Here is a 15,026-nt window from a genome sequence, read left to right on the forward strand (position 1 = left end):
CACACACACCCACACACACGCGCGCGCATATGTATATACATACATTATACACACACGATGAATTTCCATCAAGTAGAAAACATGCAGCGAGATGGCAGAATCGTTAGCACGCTGGACGAAATGCTTAGTGGTATTTCGTCTGCCGCTACGTTCTGAGTTCAAATTCCTCCGAAGTCGACTTTGCCTTTCATCCTTTCGGGGTCGATTAAATAAGTACCAGTTACGCACTGGGGTCGATATAATCGACTTAATCTGTTTGTCTGTCCTTGTTTGTCCCCTCTGTGTGTAGCCCCCTGTGGGCAGTAAAGAAATAAGAAAACATGTGTGCAAAGTGTCACACTGTGGTATTGAACCCGAAACTTCATGGTTTTGAAGCGAACTCGCCAAGGAGAAGCAAAAGCAGATTATAAATTGATAACTACATGGATGGTTGCAATGTTTCGGCATCTGAAGTGTCATGGAAGATGTTGTGGTTTGAATTACATGCATCATATCCAAATGTACAGCCAACAATAATAGTTCATTTAGAAGGATAAGAAAGTGTTTGTTTTAATGTTCACGAAGAAAGTGAATAGATTATAGAATGAAATAACTTAACTCTAGATGAATAGATGAGAATTAGCAATGAACCACCTGCCACCTTCAAGGCACACTCTATTTGCTTGCTGTTCTGATTGTCATACATAGGAATAAAAGCAAGAAAATGTGGAATGAGAGAAAAATTAACACCCACTGCATTAGATGTATATGTTTAGTTTTGTTAACAGATATTCTTGGAACTACATCATTTGAAGATATGTGAATTGTTAATGAGGATGTTTGTTCAATGTACAAAGAAGCTGCAATCAAAATGGATTTAGCAGATGACGATAATGAAACCATCTGGTAATGGAGGGTGCATATATTTCTATGTCACTTCACCAAATATGACGGCTTTTCTTTTCAATTGGCCTTTGCTGTTATCTTGCAGAACCTGAGGATTTAGCGCATTTAAAAAATAACTATCAGAGAATATAATAAGATCACTGGTCTTCTCGACAGCATACAGTGCAAAACTTTGAACATATTTTAAGTGGAAATAGATTCATTTAGAATAGTTATCCACCCATGATAACGCCTATAATGGCTAAAATGAACATTAACGCAGAAAGTTTTCGTAATATCTGAGGTTTTAAGAGAACGAGCAAATAAATTTTTGTTCATTCTCATGAAAAATAAATTTTCAATGAAAAATTCCGTAAAAATATTTTTTTCAAGGAAAATTTCAATATGGGTCAGCGGGCAGCTTTATTCCAAGCACCAAAGCAAATAATTCGTGTTAAAACTATAACAAAATACAAGGTATTAACGTTGATGTTTTACCTGCATCCAAATCTTTGATGGATTAGGGATTAGGGAAATCTCTTCTGTATAGTGTCAGTCTATTATTTATCCTTACAGATGGAATAATTATAATTAATAGTGCCTCATCTGGTATAGTTGCTTTCATACTTTCAGGACTGAAAACAGCTAGTTCCGCATTAAGCTTTCTATTCAACCCAGTTAGCGCTATTTCACTACAGAGTGAAAACACTGCTTGAAATTTATGGTTAAAGCGGATGTTATGATTTGAGATGAGTGACCCATGATTCATAGAGTTTTTTTTTGTTTTTCAGAAATAATGGATAGGACATTAAGAGATGAAAACTATATTATTGGGGCTTGAGCACGTCATTTTTGAAAAAAAAATGTTATAATTATTGGAAACGATTTTGAACAAATATTTTAACAGTAAACAAACGAAGCAACAGAATAAACATTGTCAGTTTTGATAATTCATCAACGTGGTGAGACATGTTAAAAAGCTACAAATGACCGAAAACATGTGAATTGATATCATATCCGGCGAATAACCAGAGTCGATAAAAGGTAGAAAAATTACCCCGCGGGAACTGACGTGGCAAACTGCACTCTTTGTTCAAATCCTGCCAAGGTCCACTTTTTTATTTTTTTATTTTTTGTGGATCAATTAAACAAAGTAACAACCCACAGAATGAATTAAATGAATTATTAGAGTGCTGAACGAAATGTTTAGAGGTATTTGTTCTATTTCTATACGTTCTAAGTGTTTTGAATTTGGATTAAATTCGCCAACCGGCTTAATACCACTACCTGGTCCTCGGGTGCGTCTTGTGGACATCTCTTTCTTTTACATATCTAGGAGACTTAAAAAGAAAAGAAGAATCATAGATGATATCTTTTCCTCTCCGACTAAACGGTAAAAAGCATATGAAATGCAGAGGAAATAAAAAAGAAGTAAGCCTATTCAATTTAACAACATACATTGTGTAGAAAATGGCAGCTAACATGAAGAAATGAATAGAGAGAAAAAAAATCAAATCTCAGTAACATGTAACATTGTGATTCCTCGAACGTCATTTGTTCAGTTTCTGATGAAGATGTGATATTGTATTGCTGAGCTCAAAAACTTCTAAAATGGCGGTTTTTATCTTTAAAAATGTCGATGTTTATTTATTCAATGAGGAGATATTGATAAAATTTCCAAGAGATATTGGAGGTATTGTTAAGTTTTGAAATATATTCAGATGATGATTGTACTTCTGAATTTACTCCAAAATAGTTAAATACTTAAAATTTATCCAATATGATGTAACTGGAGAAAAATTAAGCAGTGAGTAATATACAAATATTAAGCATCTAAAATATAAAGTGGAAAATACATTACATATATACATGCACACACACGCATATGTGTAGGGGTGTATATATGAATGTACGTGTATTTCTGTATATAATTCGTTTTGAACGGTTGAACTCGAAGTAAATAAAGCTATAAATAATTAAATGTAAATATTGGGTTTAAAAGCCCTTTCGATAAAAAAAAAAGATCGAAGGTATCCATGGATCAGAAACCCACGTCTATAAACGTGACACACATTCTACTCAAAGGTCTTTAACTCTAATATTTATTCACTATTGTTTATAGCTCTATGTACTTCGAGTTCAACCGTAACGAACTAATATTTCACGTTCATTCGACTTTTCTAAATCTTTTATGATGAAACTTATACATAATTACGTACATGCAGGCATACATACACATACATACACACTCACACACACACACACACACGCATGTATATATATATATATGTATAAATATATGTATATATATATGTGTTGAATAAAGTTAAAACATGGTGTGGTTTTCACGTTTTTTAATATTTTATTTTAACATCAAAAAAATATATTTTGTAACGCTCATAAAGTTGAATTAGCATTTTCATACTTAGAGCAATCATTAGATTTCAAATGTGTTTAGCTGACAGTTGAGTTCTTGATACTTTAGTACCTCTTAGAACGCTCTAACAAGTTGAATATTTAGAATACGGTATCGAAGCGTAATGATAACAGATGAGGAACATGTTAATACATGCACACTGGTAGATCCATTAGAACAAAAAATGGACAGATTTTCGCAAATGTAGATATGAGCTGCAGAAGCAGAAATATGATCTATTGAATTAAATGCCCGAATTGCGAGGAACTATATATATAGGCGAGGCAGGGAATGTTCGTAAAATTCCATTGAGGGAGCATATAGAGACATGTGACCAGAAAATGTTAGTAATTTTTTCTTTCCCCAAACTACATGACATAAGTGAGGTTGGAAGAAGGATAAAAGAAAAACGGTTTATTAAAATGTTAGAACCTGTTCTGAACGGAAGTAACAGCAATAATATAACAACCAGTTAATGATGCGGATAAAAAAATATCTCTAGCATATAAAAATAAACAAATTGCAGAATATCGGTACGCTTGGCAAACCGTGAGGTTTAAGATGCATGCGGATTGGTTAAAACCGTATTTTAAAAATTCAGCTTGTTGGAGCGTTCTAAGAGGTACTAAAGTTGTCAAAGAACTCAACTGTCACTTAAGCACATTTGAAATCTGATGATTATTCTTATGTATGAAAGCATTAATTTAACTTTATGAGCATTACAAAATATATTTTTAAAATACCATAATAAAAAAAAACCCTGAAAATCAGACCATGTTTTAACTTTATTCAACTGATATATTATTCTATACACATTCACACAAATTCTAAACAATATATATATATATATATATATATATATATATATATATAAACACACATACACGATGGTTTGCATATTTATTTGTAATGTGTTCCTGCAGATTCCAACGTGAATATGCTAGCCACATTTGTGTTTCATCAAAGGACAGTTTCTTCTTTACGACGAGCGTTTGTTCATAACATATTCTATTCATTAGTGCAAAGCACTCTGGGACAGCCGATGTTTCGATATCATTGTGTCTCGTCAGCCAGTGGCAGCCCAGCCTAATGAATCTAACAAAATTTCGAAGCTTTTGTTTATAATTTCAGCAAATAAACTGTTTGCTGATGCTTGTTGATATCTTCCAACCGATAATAAATTGTCAGTTGTCATATGTACGGTGAACAAAGTGCATTTATATAACATTGTGATAGCTCCTTGTATATATTAGATTCCCACGTTCACACATATATAAATACAAATATACATGTATACACACGCATACATAGACACGCATACATAGACACGCACAAATATATATATATGTCTGTCTGTCTGTCTGTCTGCCTGCCTGCTTGCCTGTCTGCCTGCCTGTCTGTCTGTCTGTCTGTCTGTCTGTCTGTATGAGTGTTCTCCAGAATGCTTAAAACATAGTAAATGAATGTCGTTTATCTTTATTGATATATAAAGGTAGGTACGCGGTTTCAAATATCGGGGGAGAATACAATCAATTAAGATCGACCATATTTCTTGAGTGGCACTTCATTTTATCGACCCCCAGGAAGATGAAAAGCAACGTTGACCTTCATGCCATTAGAATGCAGAACGTAAAGAAGCGTAACTGTATTCTGCAATGCATTTTGTCCGATGCTTGTCACAATCAATACATAACTATTATAAGCTTAACAATAGTCAGGGAGAAGTAGGGGGTTGAAATTGTGTAATATGGTAGGCTTTGGCATGGTAATTCAAGTGATATTACTAGAACAGAAATCGAAACTAAGTAACAGAATAAAAGGGTTTAATTTCTGTTGTTTCATTTGCCTGATATGACTAATAATCGATTTTTTGCATAGTCACAAGACCTTCATTTTTATCGAGCCAACGAACGGAATGTGTATATGCTGGTTTTACAAGCAAAATATAGTTAGTGGACCAATATCCCCTCTCTCTTTCCTCTCTCTCCATCTCTCTCCCCTCTCCCCACTATCTCCCCTCTTCCCTCTCTCTCCCCTCTCCCCCTTCTCTCCCGCTCTCTTTTCTCTATCTCTCTCTCTCGCTTTCCCCCTCTCTCAGATTATATCCTATTTTCATAAGAAATTAAAAAAAAACGGCGAAATTGCAAAGTCGTTAGAGCGTCGGATAGAATGCTTTGAGATATTTGTTTCATTTCCCTGCTTTCCGAGTTCAATTCCTGTTGAGGTCAATGTTGCCTTTAGTCTTTTAGAGGATCGATAAATAAATTACTAGTCAAATACTGGCATCTGTTCCTATTTCTATCGGCTTTTAGCAACCAGTAACAAGGTTTCTTGTGAAATCAGCCAAAGGAAAGCAATGAGTAACTACTTTTGTATTCTCCCACGAAAATTCATGACAGGCTCATAATCCTTGTGAAATCAGTCGACAGAGATCGTTCTCCGAACTGATGATGCAGAAATGGAATAAAGTCATCCGGAAGGTAATACGTCAGACACCCTATGCCTCAAAAGTAGACGAGGCAGTTATACTGAAATGCTATTTATCATAGGGGAGATCAGGGATTAAACAACAACGACTGCATGTATATTTATTAGATACAATATATATGATGTTTATTTTGCTTCCATCAGCGTTAATGGCTTTCAACAGTAATCCTTTTTGTTGAATAGACACAAAAGAAGATGTTTAACTAAGTGAAGTTGTAACAATATATTTAAAAGTTGATGTGGTTAACTCGCACACGCTCTTCCAGCAAGCACCGCCTCCACTCCCTCAGTTAACGTGTTTATTTCGTTGTGGCAGCATCTCTGTTGTGTTTTTCCCAATGATTTTGTTTTAGTCTTGTGCGTTTTATTGTTATTATTTTATAATAATTAGTTGTGTTAGCCTGGAGTCCTAAGAAGGTTAGTGCAAAGGACAATACTAAGAAGAAGGAAAAGCTGATTACGATAGAATTGAAGAAGGAAATCATTGGTAAACATGAGAGAGGAGTGCGTGTAGTGGAGACATAGCACGTCAATACGATCGAAACACGTCGACGATCTGCACCATCCTGAAGAAAAAGGACGAGATCAAGGCCATTACAACAGCAAAGGGTGTCTCCAGGCTCTCCAAGTAATGCACATCTATCCATGAAGAGATGGAAAAATTGCTTCTCCCGCAGATCAAAGAGAAGCAACTTGCAGGGGATACAATTACGGAGACCATCATCTGCGAGAAAGCACGAGCGTTGTTGTATGGAGATCTCCGGAAGCAGAACCCTGGAACATCGACAGAGGAAACATTAGCAGTTGCATTTAAGGCCAGTCGCGGCTAATTCAATAATTTCAAGAAGAGGACTGGTGTTCAAAGCGTCGTCCGGTATCCGAGAAGCAGCGAGTTCTGACACGAAGGCAGCTGAGGATTTCGTGCGTGAATTCCGTCAGCTTATCTCAGCCGAGGAGTACATCACACAACAGGTGTTCAACTGTGAGGAAACTGGTCTTCTTTGAAAGAAAAAATGCCCAGAAGTACCTACATAACTGCAGAGGAGAAGAAAATGTCAGGCCACAAGCCTATTAAAGATAACTCTCGTCCTTTGGGCCAATGCAAGTGGAGACTTGAAGATTAAACCACTTCTTGCCAATCATTCCGAAAACCCACGAACTTTTAAGTGGCATAATATCCTGAAGAAGAAGCTGCGGGTCATGTGGAAGGCAAACGTTAAAGCCTGAGTCACCAGGTATTTACCCAAGATGCCACAAAGTGAGATTGAACCAGGAGCCAGGTTGCAAAGCAAGCTTCTTACCACACATCCACACCACACACACACACACACACACACACACGTACACACACACACACACGCACACGCACACGCACACACGCACAACACACACACACACACACACACACACACACACACACACACACACACACACACACACACACACACACACTCACGTGAATAAATGTGTGTGTATATACATATATATGTATGTGCGCATGAGTACATACATATATTACACATACATATATGTTTTGAACATTATAATCGTAGATATATGAAAATATAGGTTGATTACTTTTGGTATACCTTTTGATTATAGATTTTCTTGATCAGATTTAATCCGGGCTTAAACAACAATGTCACCATCATGAACAACAAAAACAGATTTATCCGCCATTCGAGTTTGTTAAATATAACAGATCGGATCGATTGATTCGCCTTCGTCCTATCAAAAGGATATTCCTGTTTAGTTGAAGTATCTTATTGCTAGTCACTATATTCAGTGTACTTTAACATGGTTGCTCAACATGCTGGAAGTAACAACCGAATCATCCAACCTAAAACCCATTTAAAAAAGAAGGAGACTTTGGATGCAATAGGGCTGTCTAGATACACTACGAGATGGCCACGGTTAGAAAACATTTGATTATATGCCTGCTCAAGGACACTCAATACCCGACTCATAAGCATATTATTTGACTGGGTAACCACGATTAGAAAGCCTTTGAGTATATGCTTGTCCAGTGTAAGTTAATATAAGACTAATCAACGAAAGCGACAACGAAACACTAATGAGTGACAAGTCTGAACTGAAGTTTTGTGCTTGTAATATATTCAACAATGTGACCCGAGAAAGACCCAGCGGAGTCTTTTGCATAGACAGACTCTGTCTATCTGTCACTTTTCTCTCTCATTTTTCTTTCGTTCTTTCTTTCTCTCTCTTTCTCCCCCTCTTTCTCAGACACACGCGTGTATATATGTAATAGCGTTGAAAATCTTCAATCAACTGAGATTATCCGAGCAATTAGTCGCCAAAAACTCACAAAGTAAAGAACATTTGGATGAGCAGGATGGCTGTTTATACTACAATAACAAACAAACAAACAAACAAAAAAGATAGAAAAAAAAGAGAAAAAGAGTAAAACAAGTCTTTGACACTTACAAAACCACTCACGTTTCCTTCTTAAAAGAATTAGACGAATTGTCAAATTTGGCATATACTGTGCCGTTTAAAAGGAAACGTGACTAGTTTTGCAAGATGTACATGTGTGTATGCACGTGTGTATGTATGTGTGTGTTTGTGTAAATACAAACATGCATATACATTTGAGTGCATGTATGTAAATAGTATATCTTGTGTGTACAGTTTAATATACGACTGCTGCAGTTGAATTTAGAGCTCCATGTAAAATATCATCATCCAGTCTGCTTCCAGTATACTGGAGCAATTGGAGAAATTATAAAACATGTTTATACCGTTTGTTTCCTACACACGTTTCCCTATCTTGGATATTTGCAACTTCTACATTAGATGATCCAAGTACAATTGTTTGCTGAACCCCAACGGATCATCAGGGGGAAGACTTTACTGCATTTGAGCTCTGCAACATAATGCAAGAAAGTGTTCCTCTAATAATCTATTGTGGTTCAAATTGTAATTGGAACATCCACGACAGATATTGCGAATAACGAAAATGATGAGCGGTATGAAGGGAACAAATTATGCAAACTTGTGTTTATTTATAATTTCATATGTGTGTGTGTGTGTAGATTCGATGAAATAATTTTGGGAGAAATCGTGGATGTGTGGTGAGACGCTTGCTTCTCAATGAGATGGTTCTGGGTTCAGTCCCACAACGTGGCAACTTGGGCAAGTGTCTTTTACTTTAGCCTCAGACTTACCAAAGCTTTGTGAGTAGATTTGGTAGGCGGAAATTGAAAGATGTATGTATGTATGTATGTATGTATGTATATTGTGGTAAGTAGCTTGCTTACCAACCACACACACACACACACACACACACACACACACACACATATATATATATATATATATATATATATATATATGTATGTATGTATGTATATACATACATATACGCACATGTATACACACACATAATACACGCATCCATATAGAAACGTATATTTAAATGTGTCAACACACACAACTATGGAGGGGTCTTCATCAGATTCGACGATGGGGAGTCAGTTGCTTCATCCACTTGCCTACCTATTCAATTATCATATAGTGGTTAGACATCCCAGACAAGTGTACTCATGTAATTCTTTAACAGAGTCAGTGTGAAAGAGCGTTTCTACGCAGTTTCACTCACAAAGTACGGATCAATCCGATTCTATAGAAAATTACATTTGCTTGTATTTGATAACTGTTTAACTCAGCTTCCGCGAAACTTTAAGTAATGTGGTATTGAATGAAACTGCTATCAAATATGTGCGTGTGTGTGCGTGTGTGCGTGTATATTTTATACAATCACACACACACACACTCACATATATTTATATCTGTGGGTATGTATATGTATATCCCCCCCCCCCCACACACACACATGATCTATCTGGCAGAAAATTTAAATCAGGGTTAAGGAGTTAAGGGAGATAATTCCAATAATATCAGCTAAATACAAATTTTTAGAGAAGAAAAATATAGATTTAAGATTGGATCTTGTCTTTGATGCCAACTTGTGAAAACAACAAACATGTTTCTTTCTTGTTAGCTTTTATCAGCAGTACTAATTCATCGTATTTAGAAAGACTTAAAATAAGTGAACACATAGATATAGAGAGATAGATAGATAGATAGATAGATAGATAGATAGATAGATAGATAGATAAAGAGACAGTTAGATAGATTATAGACAGACAGACCAACAAATAGGTATATATATATAGATAGATAGATCGATAGATAGATAGATAGATAGATAGATAGATAGATAGATAGATAGATAGATAGATAGATAGATAATGATTGTAGTGGCATTGCTCATATATATATCAACAATATGGTAGAAATGAAAATATCTTGACGGTGCTTTCAGATCACAAACATATGTACGTGGCCATACATACGTAATATATTTTTAAGTAAATACACTAAGCAGATCTGATCACCGAATCCTCATTCATTGAAATATTCCCAGCGTTCTCTATAGTTATTAAATCATCTTAATGTCTGCCTTTTCATGTTTCTTTTCATTTTTTTTTGCGCTTTTTCTCCTTCCTCCCTGTTTCTTATATCTCTTTTTCCTTGGCTTTCTCTCTCACTGTCTCTTCTCCACTCACTCTCTCTTTTCTTCTCTCCCTGTATCTTCTGTTTCCTAGTCTAGAACCCTATCTCCCTATTTTCTTCATTCATTCCTTATTTATCTCATTCCTCAGTACTTCCCTCTCTCATTTCCAATCCGTTTCTCAGCCAAAAACAAACGAAGCTGCCTCTATAAGCCAGTCGACCTGTTAGAATTAGTAGCGACATCTTTCTCAAATCTCTTCAACCTCTTTGAATAATAATAAAAAAAGGACAATATTCTTGAACAAAAGACGAGATGATTAGCGTTAATCCTAGGATCATAAGTCCTTTATATCTTGGCTTGGACTTTGGCTAAGTAGCCTGAGGCAGTCTGAGTTGGCCTATGACTAACATGTGCCATCATATCTTTGTTTCCACGTTTTCTGTTGAAATATTAACTGCACTTATAGCCTTTCTTTTTTGTTTTTGTTTTTCATTCATGTCTTACTCTCTCTCCCTCTACCCTTCTCTTTCCGCTGATTCCGACCCAATCTCTTCTATACATTCGAGATCAATCCCTTTCCATCTTTCCAGAGTCGATATAATGGTTACAAACTTCTATTGTTCTTGTTTACAATGAAGACATTCCTGATCGAACGACATTCCAGTCATGAGCATCTCGTCTTTTTGGTATGTTTTGTACTGTATTATCCAATGTACACTTTATTTTTAGAAGGGGGTACTTTGATAGATTGTGATTTGATAGAGATTTGACCTGTTGCTTTAAGGATGTCGAATGATTATGTAGAGGTTTGTATGCATGACCCAGCCAAGTAGTAAGGTTGCTTGAGTGTCACCTATATTACTTCCTCTTAAATGGTTCGCCCTGTGTCTTTCTACCTCTAACATATTATTACCAGCACATTATCCGACCGTTGTTGTTCGATATGCTTGAACTAGCGATGGGAGAACTCTATTATAACTTACTCTCTAAAAACAGGGTAGCAAAAATACAAACGTTTCTTGCTAATCTAATATGAATTAGCATCAGTATGCATCATGCCATTGACTAATATTTTTAGGGAACCATATAGTCACGAGCAGTCATAGACACAGACACCAGCTTGAGCTTCTGTCTTGTCCCAGTGGAATATCCACGACATGACGACTAGAAAGAGAGACATGTGTACGGGTGGGAGGCACCCACCTGCGATTGGCTGATACTTTTATTTTAATGACTCTGGGAGGATGAAAGACAAAGTTTGATTTGGCGGGATGGATTTGAGCTCAGAATGTTCAGAGTCCTGTGTGGTAGGAAGTTTACTTCCCAACCACATGGTCCCGGGTTCAGTCCCACTGTGTGACGCCTTGGGCAAATATCTTCTACTATAGCCTCGGGTCAACCAAAGCCTCGTGAGAGGATTTGGTAGACGGAAACTGAAAGAAGCCCGTTATATATATATATGTCTATATCTATATATATATTATATACATGTTTGTATTTGTGAGTGTGTGTGTGTGTTTGTGTGTGTGTGTGTGTATGTTTGTGCCTGTTTGTCCCCACCACCGCTTATCAACAAGTATTGGTGGATTTACGTCCCTGTAACCTAACAGTTCAGCAATAGAGACCGATATAATAATTACCAGGTTTAAAAAAAAAAAAAGTACTGGAGTCGATTCATTTCACTAAAAATTCTTCAAGGCAGTGCCCCAGCATGGCCGTAATCTAAGTAAAAGATAAGCGATAAAAGACAATGCGTTTTGAGAGACGCTCTAACAATTCTCTTAATTCACCGCCATAAAACAGAAAAGACGCACAAGATAATATAGTCCTAAATTCAGGGCAGAATCGGTACGGTTCGAAAGTCTTTTATTATTGATCTGCTTAATCAAGGTTAACTGTGTTAATTTCCCCGATGCATTCCGCCACCCTATTAACTCTCCTCAAAAGCTAGCAGAAACGTTACCATGCCGAGCGAAATGTTTAGTCGTATTTCGTCTGTCCTCACGTTCTGAGTTCAAATTCTGCCGAGGTCGACTTTGCCTTTCATCCTTTCAGGATCGATAAATTACGCACCAGTTGCATACTGGGGTCGATCTAATCGACTGCCCCCCCCCTCTCCCAAAATTTCGGGCCTTATGCCTAGAGTAGAAAAGATTTATTATTATTATTATTATTATTATTATTATTATTATTATTATTATTATTAGTAGTAGTAGTAGTAGTATCTAAGGTGGTATCGAGCTGGCAGAATCATCGTTAGCACGCCGGGTAAAATGCTTACTGGTATTTCGCCCGTCTTTACGTTCTGAGTTCAAATTCCGCCGAGGTCGACTTTGCCTTTCATCCTTTCAGGGGGTGATAAATTAAGTACCAGTTGCGTACTGGGGTCGAATTTCGGGCCTTGTGCCTACAGTAGAAAAGATTAACTCTCCTCCATTCCCAACTCCTTCGTCCTCCTCTGTTATTTCCCCATAACACCAATTCTGCTAAGTGCGTCCAGCCTATATTTTCTCTGTCACCGCAATCTAGTACCACCGTTCCTTCTTTTAACCATCCCTTTGCCAGTGTGACCATCATGCCTTTTCTCCTCGCATTGATGTTCCAGTGTGACCCCACTCTTCTCTCCCCGCCCCATACTTTTGCTCCCGTCCTGACGTTCCAGCATGACCAACACGACATCCTCCGTCTGTGCTCATCAGCAAATGTATCGTCAGTTAACAGTGCATTATAACCAAATTACGACTCACTTAAGGCAATCGCCCAAAGTAGTCAAAACGTCATTCCCATCTCCATGTTAAACCTTTTATTGTGATTAACTAGGGGGCCTGTAAGCAGCCCGTAAGCATGCCTGAAATCGTAGCCAAATATCCCTCAAATTTCCTTATCGTTTTCTGACACTAAAGTACACAGAGAATGTAGTCTGAGGGATAATTCTAGTAGACAGGATGGTCGTAAGTGGAATGCCTTAAACATAGGTGAACACAATCAGAGATATCCTAGGATGAAATCAACGTCGTCATCGTCGTCGTCGTCATCACTGTCGTCGTCATCATCAACGTCATCATAGTCATCGTCGTCGTGGTTGTCTTCGCCGCCGTCGTCGTCATCATCCTCATCATCCTCGTCATCGTCGTAGTCGTCGTCGTCGTCATCATCAATAACAACAACAACAACAGCAACAACAACAACAACAACAACAAAGGCAACAACAACAACAACAGCAACATTATTATTATTATTATTATTATTATTATTATTATTATTATTATTATTATTATTATTCGTTCTGGGTTCAAATTCCACCGAGGTCGACCTTGTCTTTCATACTTTTGGGGGTCGATAAATTAAGTACCAGTGAAGAAACTGGGCTCGATGTAATCCGCTAGTCCCCTCCCCACCCCCAAATTTCAGACCTTGTGCCATTAGTAGAAAGGATTATTATTGTTGTTGTTGTTGTTATTGTCATTGTGGCTGTCATCGTCGTCATCATCACCATCATCGTCATCTTTATTACTACTACTACTACTACTACTACTACTACTACTACTACTACTACTACTACTACTACCACCACCACCACCACCACCGCCACCACCGCCATTATTTTTATTGTTTTCTCTATGTCAGAGTTATTTAGTATGACCAAACACAACTTTAGTTATGACACGACACCAGATTGACCAAAATATCTTTCCTCCATGACAACACATTTATTGTAAAGTCAGCCATCTGCCATTCCGTTTCTACTAAATTTCCGACAACAATCCTCTTCGTTAAGCTTCATTATAGCGAGCATCATTTAAACAAAATGATGTACAGATGTACGTTGATGAATTATACAGAGAATAAAGTGTAATGACACATGCATACGGTATTCAAAAATATGTTGAGAATCACGCACGCAGACACATAGAGACGTGCATAGAATAGACACATACAGCACAGAAACGCATACACACACATATACACGTATATACGAACACACAGACACACAGACGCACACGTACACTCACACACACATACACACACATATATACCTACGCACGCGCGCAAAAAAAAAAACAAGAAATTGACTTCAGATGGATTGTCAAAACATTTCCATTTTACATCATCTAAACACACGAGGATTGCGTATGCGTGTTTGCATGTCTATGTGCGTGCGTGTGTGTGTGTATTTGTACGTGTGTCTGTCAGTGCGCGCGTGTGTGTGCGTGAGTGTGTGTGTGTGCCAGCGTGTGTGTATACGCACGTATATGCGTATACATACATCAACGTATAGGTACATACAAGTACCTATACATACATACATACATACACACTCACACATCCTGTTTAAAAAAACACACTCACACACTTACATATATTCGTTTTGAAATACACACTCACACACATTCGTTTTGAAACACACACTCACACACATTCGTTTTGAAAAAAATACACGCACACATATTCGTTTTGAAAACACCCTCACACACATTCCTTTTGAAAAAAATAACCAACAGAAATATTTTTTGTTGAAGTTTCAGAACTGTTTCTCTTCAGAATATTCCCAAATAATGAATGAGATGTACTCTAGCATTCGTATCAGTGCGCGCACACACATACACACTCACACACACACAAACGAACGCGCACCTGCATACATTTAATCATACACCCACCCACCCACACACACGCACACACACATGTATATATATCTATCAATATATATATCTATCAATA

The 15,026-nt window shown here is 37.1% G+C and overlaps 1 protein-coding gene across 1 annotated transcript in view; it reads right to left on the reverse strand.

The window, feature by feature from the left end:
• Nucleotides 1-15,026, reverse strand: part of LOC106881210 (sodium/calcium exchanger 3-like) — a 243,749-nt gene that overhangs the window by 227,263 nt on the left and 1,460 nt on the right. The window lies entirely within an intron of this gene.

This window comes from Octopus bimaculoides, chromosome 5, assembly GCF_001194135.2.
Source record: "Octopus bimaculoides isolate UCB-OBI-ISO-001 chromosome 5, ASM119413v2, whole genome shotgun sequence".
Classification (NCBI taxonomy): Eukaryota; Metazoa; Mollusca; class Cephalopoda; order Octopoda; family Octopodidae; genus Octopus; species Octopus bimaculoides.